Genomic DNA, 12,207 nt, shown 5'->3' with positions numbered 1-12,207 from the left:
TCCCTGGCTTCAGTTGGTTTCAGAACAGAGGAGGCCTACAATTGTCTTATGTTCCTAAGAGCTGTTTATCAGTTTCTATATTCTTCATTAAAAACCCAGCTAACCAAACATTATGTTGACAAGCAATCAATTATTAGTTAACTACCGACCCTTAACTTCATCAAGGCCTACTCATTTATTTTGATTAACTCTAATAAAGCTTATCTCTAACTAAAACCTCAGTTCCTCTAAAACCCTAAGGACAACCTCAGTTCCTCTAAAATCTCTAAATTCTTTAAAGTTTATGTCTCACCTTTTCCAAACCACCACCCCTCCTGATCCGCCTGGAGACTGGGAAATCACAGGGGATTTCAAGCCAGTGGTGCAGTTTGGGCTCCCTGTGAGCTGATGGCAAACGCCTTCCTGCAGAGGCTGGGGAGAAGCTGCAGCCAGGCCAGGCTGGGGAACAGCCCTGCAGGGCGTGGAAGCAGCAGCGGGGCCGCGAGGCTGCCATGGATCCCTTCCCGCTGTGCCAGGCACGGCGTGGGCAGATGTGCAGCCAAAGCCCCCGGCTGCTGAGCCCCAGGGAAGGCTGAGGGAAATGCACCCACCATGGCACCTCTCCAGATCACTCAGCATCTGGTGCAGATGTTTGGCTGCATCCAGGGACTTGCTGTCTCCTGTATCTTTCGTGTTGCCTGTTGGAGTTCCTTAAAATAAAGTAGTTCCTCTTCATGTGCATGGATCTCCCAAAACCAGGGCTCAGCCTGTGGGGTCAGCAGGGACACACTATTCACCACTGCCGTGGGAGCTGGGCTTGTGTGCAGCAACCAAAAAAAGGACCTGGAAAAGACCTCCCTGCAGACACCCCTGTAACCCAACAGCCACAGAAGCTTCTGTCACCTGGTTCTTGCAGGTTGACAGTGATAATTCTTGGAGGGAAAGTTGAGAACTTACCTGCAAAGGCTCCCAAGGGTTCCAAGCCATCTTCCATCCAACCTCCTGGAGAAGCATTCCCAGGACCCTCATCTAGAAGGGAGAACAGATCAGAAGTGTTTCCATGGTATGCTGGAATCTCCTTCTGCCTTAGGGATCTGGGCACTGCAAGGGAGGGAAATGCACCCACCATGGCATCTCTGCAGTGCACTCTGCATCTGGCCCAGATGTTTGGCTGCCTCCAGGGATTTCTTACCTTCTGTGACTTGCTTCTTGGCTCTTAGAGGACCTTAAAGCAAGGTAGCTCCTGAGGATGGGTTGGATAAGGCTGTGGGAGCCAGATGTCAGTGGACAAGGCCAAAGCTGCAAAGGGGCTGGGGCAAGCCGGGGAACTCTCCACCCTCTTTTCAGGCCCTGTGACCCATCCCTCCAGAGGAAACAGGGGCTGCCCAGGGCCCATGGGGGCTCTCTCCCTCCCGCAGAGGAAACCCTCCCTACAGGCCTGGGGAAAACCATGCCCAGCGCTTCCCGGGGAGCAGGGAGCGCTGTCCCGGGACAGGGGAGCCAGGCTGCCGGCTCACCTGCTCCCCGCGCTGGCAGCGGAGCAGCCTGGGCAGCCCTGGCAGGCAGGGCCACGGCCAGGAGGAGCAGCAGGAAGAGGCGCAGAGCAAGGGCCATGGTGCCTTGCCCTCTGCCAGTCGCGCAGCTCTTGCTGCCACCGCTGTCCTGACACCGCTGTCCCAACGTCAGCACCATTTGTTATGGACTGAGAGGCTGGACACTGTGATGCTGTAGAACCACAGGGCTCTGTGACCTCAGCCTGCTGTGACATCACAATCCTGCTGTGACCCTAGAGCCTGCTGTGACATCACAATCCTGCTGTGACCCTAGAGCCTGCTGTGACATCACAATCCTGCTGTGACCCTAGAGCCTGCTGTGACATCACAATCCTACTGTGACCCCAGAGCCTGCTGTGACATCACAATCCTGCTGTGACCTCATGGCCTGGGGAAGATGGACCTCAGCACTGGAATTTTCTTTCTTGGGGAGGGAGCTTGTTCTGCCTGGCAGTTGTATCCAAGGGCTGGGCCTGCCCGCCCAGGTCGAGCTCACTGCTCTGTGTTCTGGGCACTGGCACAGGAGATCACATTGAGACAAAGTAAAAATTTTCCAGGGTAGAAGTCCATTTTCATTTAGGTGAAATGTACATCTTTAAGGTTTCTGTAATTTGAAAACGTAGCTATTTAGTGTGACTGCCTGTTCTTGCAAAAAGCCTAGGCTCAGAGAAACTGCTTCAGTGAAGGACAGAGAAAGGTGGTGGGGGGGAGACAGAGGGAGATAGAGAGAGACAGAGACTGCTAAGGGGGCAGGTCAGCCTGACCTAGGAATTCTTTCTGATAAAGAAGAACTAGCGCCAAATGTCACGCGAAATTTGTAAAAATAGATATGCATGAACCTATTGTGAAATTGTATGCATATGCATTTGAGAGAGAGCTAAAAAGAGACCTGAAGTTCCCAGAGGTGTGCATGCCTTTTAAGGAGAGTAATCTCCACGTGTCCAGCGCTGCAATAAACATACCAGCTTTGCAACTTTATCAGAGTTGTGGAGTTTTCAGTCTTCTCCGCAAAACAACATCCAAGCATTTCTGAGCTCCTCAGGCACTGTCAGCTCCAGCCCAAGATGCTGAGGAGTGAGTGATCTCTGGCTGGAGACAAGTGCCACATTCCCTCCTGTCAGCAGCTTCCCAGCTGGAAGTTTGGCACCTTGGGGTGGCCATGGCTAACACAGCCCTTTGGTTTCACAGCCCAGGTGAAGCCTTTACTTCAGCATTTGCTCTTCATGTGCAATTTAAGGCTCTGCTTCCTCTTGTGGTCCTCAAAGGGCACAGTCAGTCAATAAAACAGCAGGGAAAACCACCCAGCCTCTTCAATGCTTTGATATGCCAAAGGAAACCTTGAGGAGCACAGGGTGGGTCTGTGCTGCCTGACCAAGCCAGAGGCCTTCCATGAAGGAGTGGCTGCCTCAGTGCACAAGGGAAGAGCTAGAGATGCCACCAGCCTGGACTTCTGTAATGCCCTGGACACATCAGCCTTGCCCAGCATCCTTGTCCCTCCCTTGGTGAGCTGTGGATCTGATGGAGGCACAGTTTGGAGAATGAGGAATTGCCTGGCAGGTCACAGACAGGGGGTTGTGGTCAATGGCTCAGAGGCCTGATGGATGTCAGTGACCAGTGGTGTCCCTCAGGGTGACCGCGAAACCCCCCTGGACACTGGGAACTCAGTGTCCTGATGGTGCTGCTGGACAGGAGAGCTGGAGGTGCCTCCCTGTGCTGGGTTGTACGATAGGTGTGTATTCTATTTGCCATCTGTTAAGAGGTGGGGCAGGTATCTTCTCTTCATGAGACAGTTTTCTTTATCTCTTCCACAAACCCATCCTCCATCCAGGAGATATTTTCTGTTAATGGGCCAGCGAGTGTCCCTGCATGGCTGATAAAATTCCATCATCCCATCGGAAGAAGCTCCACCCAGGGGAGGAGCCAAGCATTCCTATTCAGACAGAATCTGAGGTTTTGGGACACCACAGCAGCCGTTTTCCTACTGCATTCCCAGAGGAAGACCAGGCCCTTCTAAACCACCACTGGAACTTCAGAGGAAAACTCCCCCCTTGTCCAGGATCCCTGCTCCAGCAGAACCACAGCTGGCACTGCAGGAGGGCTGGGCCACCATGGAATGCGGCTGTGCCCCCACCCTGACACACAGGGGGTCAGCTTCTGTTCTGACTCTGGCAGTAGGTTGGGGTTTTTTTTTGTTTGTACTATTACATTTGAATTTTTAGGTTTCCTAGTAAAGAACTGTTATTCCTATTCCCATATTTTTACCCGAAACCTTTAAATTTCAAAATTATAATAATTCAGAGGGAAGGGGTTTACATTTTCCATTTTAAGGAAGGCTCCTGCGTTCCTTAGCAAACACATGTCTTTTCAAACCAAGACACCTCCAGTGTTCTTAAAGAGAAAAAGAATATGGACACTTTATTAAGTAATCAATTTCTAAGCCACCTCCAATCTAGTATGGAAAACCAAGCCAACTCATATTTGGAAGAACAATTCATGTCAAACCAATCCAATTTCCTTTTCTGACAGGGCAAATGGCTCAATGGGTGAAAGAAGCAGCAGATGGGACATTTTTACTGTAGTAAATTTTAATGTGGGGTATTTTTAGAAATAATACATAGAAACCATAGAATTCTATTAGAATACATGGATAGTGTCACCTTGTGCTGCAGCAGAACTTAGTGGTGGGGGGGGGGAAGGAAAAAAGGGATTTTAGAGGAGAGTGGCTAATGATTTGTCCTCTGGGAATAACTCCCTGGGCACTGCATAAAAATGGAACTTGCCTGACTTCCTAAACTCTCCTGTCATCAGGCACTGGCAATTACTCACTTTTGATACACTACCAATGGTAAGTATACAATTCCTTCTAATGTCTTTTTCCTCTGAAATGAATTGAACTCAAGCTTTTCACAGAGGAGTTTATCAAGATTTACCTTTAAAGTTGAGCTGACTCACTAATTTGACAGGGATTCAAAAAGAAAAGCTGAAAGATAGTCCAGGCAGAAACTCGAGACATTCATCAGAGTAGGAAGATCAGGATGGGCACCTGAAGAAAAGAACTATAAACTATTTGGTCAACCAGGCTGGTTTAGGAAGCCAGTGATGTGGCAGGGGCAGTTCAAACCCTGGCACAGGAACCTGTGCACTCAGAAAAAGTTCATGTTTAACCGTCATACAGATTGCATTAATATGAATCTGGAATATGAAATCAGGAATAGGTGATTATAATTACACACTCCAATTTAGGACAACACTTAATCACTTGCAGGTACTTAAACACTTTCTTGACTAAATGCAAACTCTTGTTTCCTGAATTAGGGATTATAACTTAAGGCCATGGTTGGGATTTCAGATCAAAGTGATTGCAAGTAGGTCTCAGGTGAAGGTCTAGAAGAGGGATTTGAATAATAAAAGAGCTTTTAAAATCTGAACCTAAAAGAAGAAAGCATTTCCTCGATAAATATGAAACTATAAACAGGAACAGTGTGTAAAGCTCATAGCTTGGACTCATTCTTGAATATGATCCTCTCTGGAAGAAATTGGACTTTAGCTGGAGGAAGCCTGTGGCTCACCAAGCCAGTCAGGGTGAATTCTCAGGAGAGATATCTGCAATTGTCAATGCTTTCTGCAGATCACCCAAATCCCCCCCGTTCTTCTCCAGCCCTACCTTGCAGCATTAGCTCTTGCCAACTCCAGACCCTGCTCACAAACTCTGTGTGGCAGCTGGCAGGGGAGAAAACTGTTCACTGGAAAGGTGACTGAAACACAGGCAGGCTTTAACAGTACAGGTAACAGCAACTGAAACACAGCATTGTCCTAGACTGGGAAGCAATATGTATTCTGTTGACCATCTGTTAGAGGTATGGCAGTTGTTTTCTGTTCATTGGGCCATTTTCTTTATCTCTTCCACAACCAGTCCTCTTTCTGGGGAGACATCTGCTGGAAAGGGGCCAGTGAGTGTCCCTGCATGGCTGATAAGAATTCCATTATCCCATTGTGAGATGCTCTGCCCAGAGGGAGGAGCTAAACATTCCCAACTGGATATAATCTGGGCTCTTGGGACATCAGAACAGCATTTCCACCGGATGCCCAGAGGAACAGCTGCCTCTTCCACTGGATTTTCAGAGAAGACTACACCCTTTTCTACAGGATCCCTGCTCCAACAGAACCCCACCTGACACTCCAGGAGGGCTGCAGCCACAATTCCAATTGGACTGCTATGAGCACCCTGACCAACAGGGTGTCAGGTTGTGTACTGACTCTGTCAGTGTTGTTTTAGTTTACTGCATTGTTTATTTTATCTTTTTATTTTCTTCCCTACTAAAATAACTGTTATTCCTGCTCCCATATCTTTGCCTGAGAGCCCCCCTTAATTTCAAATTTATCATAATTTGGAGGGAGGGGGTTTACAGTTTCAGGTTCAAGGGAGGCTCCTGCCTTCCTTAGAAGAGACCTGTCTTTCCAAACCAAGACAAACCTGACTTAACCAACAGGGCAATGACACTCTTGCCAAGTGACAGAACCCTGTGGATTCCCAGCTGTCCCTCCCTCTCCAGGCCTCAGCCAACCCATCTCTTCCCCTCACCAAGCACTCCCAGCAGCTCACCCGAGCCACACCCATGGATGAGGGCTCCTGCACATCAGAAGGTGATTCTCTCGGAGCAGGAGGCCTCTGGGCTGCCTGAGCACCGGTGGGAGCAAGCAGAGGGAGTGGGACAAGCTGGGACAGCCAAGGCTGTGTGGGGCAGAGCTGCTGCTGAACACTTTCCCCACCCTAACACACAGCCCTGCACTGCTTATTCACCATTTTGTGCCAGTTTGGGCACCTCTTGTGCCACTCTGGGAACATGTGGAGCGATGGGATTCCATGTGTTACGGAATACGAGCACAGGCATGCAAGTCCCAATTATCATTATGCATCTCTGAGTTACACTGTTTGCACCAAGAGCTGTTTCACTGGACGGGGAGCTGCAGGTGCTTTGTGGCCAACAGAGAATCTCAAGGGGTGGAAGCTGGCCTGGGCCTCTGCTAAAGTGCCACAGGGCTAAAAAAGGGGTGTAGTTCCCAAATGGTCAGTCCAGCACCATTCCTGAGCTTGACACTCACTTTAAATTAGCATGCAATTTAAAAGTAGGTATTACAAATGAAGGTTGTCTTACAAGAAACATGTCATTTACATTTCTAAATTTGCACTCTTTGTTTTGATGTAACCCATGAAGTTCCTGCACTGCAAGGCCAGTGGATGTTGTTCATTGCCTTTAACCTGTTTCAAGGTGATCTTTTTTTATCCTTCATCGTACTTTGGAAAAGCAATTCCACAGGACAAGAACCCCTCTTAGATCTTTGGTGCTCATGCCAAGGAGAAGGTGACAGCCCTGACAAGCTGTGTGATCCCTTTTAGCACCAGGACTTGTGTCACTCCTCCAGAGACCCCTGACAGTCACCTTGAATGTTACGTGCCCTCGCAGTGGTTTTTAAATCCTATGAACGTTTAAAGAAATGCTTCTATTTTCTTTGATCTTCTGCAACCATGCATGTATTAACATACAAATGCTGGCAGAAAGACACTGGACAAAATGGTTATTTTTAGAATTTCCTCACTTCATAAAACAGTACAATAGCAAGGATGCCACAAATAACTCACTATGAATTCTTCTTATAAGCAAACAGAGGAAGTGTGAGTTTAGGAAGAGGCAAGGACTTCAGAAGATGCAATTTATTAAAATACTAGATTTAGTAGTGTAAGTAAAAATATGTCTAGAAATACTGGTTTTGCTTTGGGTCAGTGGAAATATAAACTAGATTTTATTGCATAGGTCAGTCTGAAACTTGGGCAGAGATGACTAACACTTAATAACCACCGGTGAGTGCAAGTTTGGTCTGAGATTAAAAGCAACAAAAGCAGTGAACTATTAAATTTGTGACCACCTTTCTAACTTCTGGAAGGATTTGTTAATGCCACTACAAAAGTGGGGTTTAGTTGGCTAGTGTTTTTTGTTGAGATTCCCACTCTACTCTTTTGTGGGTTTAGGAACGTTTCAGCTTCTCTCCTCTATTACCTGTTCTCTCAGTGAAGAAGCAATGAAGTCACAGCAAGTTTCAAACCACAGGCCAGACGTTGTCCTTGTGTGCTTTTCCCCAGTTCTGAGGACAAGCTGAAGAGCTTGAATATGAAATGGAGAGTCAGCCATCTGATTACAGCTGGCTTGGGATGGGACCTACGGACCAGGAAAGGCAGCGAAAGAAGTGTGTTGGCAATGGTTTCTGAAGGAGTGTCAGCAGTTTGTGTTGGGGCTTTCCTGAAGCATTACCATGCTGAGTCCTGTTGTTGTGTGTCTGAGGAGTGACTTCAGCTCTCTGTAGATCAGCATCCTGACTTTGGCCTGGAAGACTCCTAGATCTCCTAAAGACCCGACCAAGAAAATGGATGAGCAGCTTCTAATTTCCCTCTGGCCAGATTTTACAAGGTGTTTTGGAGATATCTAATAAGCCCCAGCCAGAGATTCTCAAACTCACTTGTGCCCCAACACTGATTTTATAGGCACTTTTTGTCAGACTCCAACCTACCTGTCGTGCTGCAGTTGTGATTCCAGCTGCTGGATGTGTATTTGCAGATGTGGCACCTCCTTAGCTCTCACTTCCAGCTCCTTCACTTTGCCAAGACTGTTCAGGACAGCGTGTCTGGCCTCTTCCACTTTCCTCCTCATCTCTGCCTGCTCCCTCTTCAGGTGACGGTTGCAATCTTCCAGGCTGACCAGAGCTTCCTGAGAGCTCTTCAGCTCCTTCTCCAGCTCCTGACTGAACCTGATGGCTTCTTCAATCTGCCCATCCCTGGAGCTCCGCATGAGCTCCATTTCCTCCAGGACACTCTGGAGGCACTTGGTCTGGGAGTGCTTCTGTGTTAATGGTGTCTTCCTCCCTATGAAGCAGGATCCTCCTTCTGCATGGCTGGCATGGCTCTTCCGCAGTCCCACCTGCAATGACCAGGAGCACAAAGCAGGGAGAAATTGATGGGTTTTAATGAAGACTGGAAGGGGCTGGATTGTGCTTTGTTGGTTTGGTTTTTTTTTGTTTCAGTCACATAGAGTTGATCAGCAACTAACTTTGCCAAATACAGAGACAAGGAAACAATCTCTGGAAAGTAGTTTTTAATACCTAGCTATGCAATTAATTTTCAAACTACACATTACCATGTTATTGCACAAGTTTTGGAGTAGTTTTCATGTCATTACTATGGTCTGTACTCAGGAGTCAGGCAGTCTGCTGAAAAAGATATTTCCAATGAAGTTGTGTTCAGAAGAAGAGAGCAGAGAGCAGCTGGGGGTGTTCTGGAGCTCTCCTCTTTGTCGTTTCCATTCTTCCTGGGACCTCTGACTGGTGACTTTGTGTTTGCTGCTGATTTCCTTTCCCTTTTCCAGAGGAAAATGGTGAAAGTGTCTCTGACCTGCCTTGCTGGACATTGTGAAGACAGCAGTCATCTACTGCAAGTGGAAGTGTCCCAGGTGGAGCAGAGTTCTGTGAGTGCTGTGTTAGTATCAAATCCCACCTGGTGAGACCTGCCACAACAATGGGTCCATGCTGCCCTTCCCTGCTCTGCCTGTTCCATGCTATTTCATGCCAGAGGAATTTAACTGCTGTTAAGTGTGTGTACAGCAGAACCAGCCCTGGAATTAATGGGGCTGTGCACAGGAGCCCCAGACTATTCATCAGCCTGCCTGCAGAGCTGGCTCCAACTCTGAACTCTTGTGACCGCACTCTAAGGAAAACATCCTTCTAATGTTCCTTACAGGAACTTCTCACTGAGACACTGCTTGTGCTTGTGCAGGCAGGACTCCAAAAGTTCTTTCTCACTTCAAGAAAAACCCTGCACTGGTGTACATCCAGCACATGGTATCAGCACATCCTGACTGCACACACAGTAGAAGCAGCAGCAGCATTGTACACCTGGGTTTGTTAAGCTGAACTGCCCTACACTTTTAACAGAGTGCTCACCACAGCTATATTTATGGTACACCGGTGCCATACATTCCTGCTTAAAGCCTCCCTGTAACTAAACTTTGCTAAAAAGTTAATGCCGAGGATGAACGAGCAACTTCGGTCTCAGTCTGGCAGTGGAGGGGTTATAAACACTGATTCTGCGAGTGCAGCATCTCTCCTGAAGCACTCGGGGCCAGCCGAGCCGCCCCCGGGAGGCCGGTGCAGAAGCCGGCCCGGACTCACCTGCAGCGCCAGGCACCGCGCATCGCTGCTCTGCAGGGCGGCGCGCATGTCCTCCACCAGCTCCCGCAGGCTGCCGTTCTCCTCCTCCAGCTTGGCGATGCGGTCCTCGGCCTGCTCCAGCGCCACGGTCTCCTCGTAGCACTCCCGGGAGCAGGGCCCCGGCGGCCGCCGCTCGGCGCTGCCCGCGGCTCCGCGGCCGGCGGGCTCGGTGCGGCGGCGGCGGCGGGGGCTGCGCAGGCGGATCTGGGTCTCGATGTGCTCGCTCTCCCGGCCCAGCGGCAGCCGCGGCCCCGCGCGGGTGCTGAAGTGGCCGCAGAGCCGCGCGTGGAACTGGCGGAAGGTGAGCTCGGCCGAGAGCCCGTCCCACAGCCCCGCGCACTCCTCGGGCTCCGCCGCCTCCTCCAGCCCCAGCACCTGGCACAGCGTGCGGAAGTCCTCGCCGGGGATGCGGCCCGAACCGGCGCAGTCCAAGTGGTGGAAGATCTCCTGCAGGTACTGGTCCAGGCCGGTGGCCAGCACGACGATCTCGTTCTCCACGCCGCGGTCCAGCCCGTAGTGGTAGGCGAGGGCGCTGACCAGCCACTGCGTGCGCCGGGCCGGCCGCCCGTAGGGGTCCCAGCCCTCAGGCGGCTCCATCGCGCCCGCCCGGCCCGCGGCGCTGCCCGAGCATCCTGAGCTCCCGCCCGGCCGAGCGCTCGGCCCCGGCCCGCGGCGGGGCGGGACGGGCGGGGCGGGGCCGCCGCCGCTCCAGCGCCGCTCGCCGAGCGCCCGGCTCGCCCCGCAGCGGAGCCGCGTCCGCCTTTGTCCGGCACGAAAGGGGATTCCGGCAAAGCGGCCGGCTGCCACCCTGCTCCGTTTGGCTGCCAAGCCTGCGCCCCAAGTGTCTTTCTCAATTTCTTAACTCATTTCTCCCTTCTGGTTTCTCTTTAACACAAGCAACACAATAGCATCGCACAATCCACTTTGACAAGTAAGGCTTGTGAACGAGTGAGTGCTTCCACTAAATTAAAATCCCAATGTGCATGAAAGCCGACCTTCTGTTCGCTCAGACCTGCTCACCTCTGTAGATGAGGTGACTTTATGGTGTTGCTGGGTGGGTTTGAAGAGGTCTGGGACAGAGGTGAGCAAGCGTTAAATTCGTTCAAACGAGCTGCCCGAAGCAGTGACTTTAGTCTCTCTTTGGCTGCGGAGTAGGACCGCAGGCAGCAGCACCAGCAGGGCTCCTCCACCAGCAGGGACATGCCAGGAGCCAGGAGGGGACCGTGGCACCAGCCGTGCCCAAGGGCTGAACAGGGTGGCAATGTCAGGTGCTGCTAACAGGCTGCATTAAGAGCCCAGGCAAGGTGTGGTGAACAGCAACCAGTTTGGGAGCCATGCAAGGAGTCCTGCCAAGAGCAAATCGTTCTAATGTTCTCTCTAGGACAAAAAAGAGGCAAACCAATCTGCATGATAGGTCAGGAAAGAGAATTCAACCTCATTTAAAGCGCTGCTCAATTCAGGGTTGGCTTTCTTTTGAGTGAACTGATGCTAAGAAATATTTACTCACATATGATGGGGTTTCTCTGCAAACAGGCTTTGATGAGAAATTTCTGACCACATTTGCTTTTGCTCTTTAAGATAAGAACCTGAGTAGCTTTGTTGAGGAATGGAGAATTGTTTGTAGCTCAGGAGGAGCCTGACACACTTTCAGAGGAGTCTGTGAGGAAAAGTCCCCTCAGCCACTGCCAGGGCTGTCTGCCTCCTCTGCAGGCTCAGTATTCTGGGAATTCAAAGAGCCTCAGCTGCCACTGTGTCTTCCTCTGAATATTTCTTGTTGTGCAGTACACAGGGAGAATATTTTGTGCTAGATTCTCCTCTGGGCTTTGAGGTAAATCTCAGTAATTCTGGTGATTTTTATGTCCAGATGAACTTTTTATAGATAGCAATGAAAAGGGAAGAAGAAGTACCATAGAAAATTAATTGCTCAAAATGTGAGCGGCCTAACCACACTAAAAATGAAATTTAAACCGAAGAATTTTTTTTTATTTTTTTTTTTCTTCAGGTAAGGTTAAACATGCAGAGCTAGAAAAGTCTTTAAGAGATGCGACCAGCTCCAAGCTGTATGAAAATCAAAGTGGTAAAGGATGAGAAAGGGCATGGGAAAATCTTCAGCCCTTCTTGTTGAAGGTCCAAGAGTATGAGAACTGAGTCTGGCTGTTGCCCATAGGTAACACGTGCTGTTTGTCGAGGAGAGCAGGTGCCCCCAGCTGTTGGTGGCCCAAGCCCTGCGTGGCTGGCCAGTTGCAGTCCTAGCTGGACCAGGGTGGTGAGCTCGGGAGGGGAGGAGGTGGGGGGATCTCAGGAGGCTTCCGCTTCAGGGCCGGGCTGGGGGGCCGTGGGGGAGGCACGGAGGGCTGGTGCTCTGCTTTCTTGGGCAGCTGCTGCTGCCGAGGCCACGTGTGAGAGCTGTCAAAACCGA

This window comes from Fringilla coelebs, assembly GCF_963513975.1.
Source record: "Fringilla coelebs genome assembly, chromosome: 13".
Lineage (NCBI taxonomy): Eukaryota > Metazoa > Chordata > Aves > Passeriformes > Fringillidae > Fringilla > Fringilla coelebs.
Note: the sequence above shows the minus strand (reverse complement) of the source record.